The sequence below is a fragment of the Seriola lalandi genome, unplaced genomic scaffold, assembly GCF_002814215.2.
Source record: "Seriola lalandi dorsalis isolate HSWRI2012SDOR001 ecotype SW California unplaced genomic scaffold, Sedor1 jcf7180001960838, whole genome shotgun sequence".
In the NCBI taxonomy this organism is placed as follows: Eukaryota; Metazoa; Chordata; class Actinopteri; order Carangiformes; family Carangidae; genus Seriola; species Seriola lalandi.
Window position 1 is genome coordinate 1 of NW_019431507.1, and position 757 is coordinate 757.

A 757-nucleotide genomic window follows, 5' to 3' on the forward strand; every position below is an offset into this window, starting at 1 on the left:
AAATTTTGTGTAAACAATGATATTCATTTTGCCTCAACTAAACCCATACATTAAATTTATAAACCAAACTAAATAGTGTAATTGAATTGATAGTTTTGTGCGTCTAAAACGATTTGCGATGGCCGGGAATCGAACCCGGGTCAACTGCTTGGAAGGCAGCTATGCTCACCACTATACCACCATCGCATGAAATACGATCCCCGATGTCCTATTTCCATGCGTGATTAACAACCAGGTACCTGGAAAAACGGAGTCATCATTGCCACTGGATCCTGACAGGAACAAAACTGATAAATTAGTGAAATCGTGTTGCTGTTCCAGACCTTAGAAATCTGTTTTTTAAACACAGAGCGTCTAACAAACGGAGAGTTTATCATAGCTTCATTTTCATTGAACAAATGAGAAGACTCTGTGACCAAATAAAAACTAAACCTCTGATGTGTTTGAACAATGGTCCACGTCCTATTCAATATTTCCCATGATTATAAATTTGATTTAAAATTTTTAAACATTTCAGTCAGACTGACTAATCAGACATGACCTACTTCTCTTTTCTTTCTCTCCTCTCTGCAGCAGAAACAGTCTGAGATTAAATGTCTCTCATGTTCATAACACTCATCATCAAACTGAAAAGCGAAAATACTGAGCAAGAAACTTAATGATAATTCATCCACTTATTTACAGTACATCCTTATTCTGACTTTAATAGTAATTATATTCACAAATATTTCTATGTATTTTATATTGTTTACATTTC

The 757-nt window shown here is 34.7% G+C and overlaps 1 non-coding gene across 1 annotated transcript; it reads right to left on the reverse strand.

The window, feature by feature from the left end:
* Window positions 1-114: 114 nt before the first annotated feature.
* Window positions 115-186, reverse strand: trnag-ucc (transfer RNA glycine (anticodon UCC)). The gene has a single exon. It is a non-coding gene; the product is annotated as a tRNA-Gly (tRNA).
* Between the last annotated feature and the right edge of the window lie 571 nt (window positions 187-757).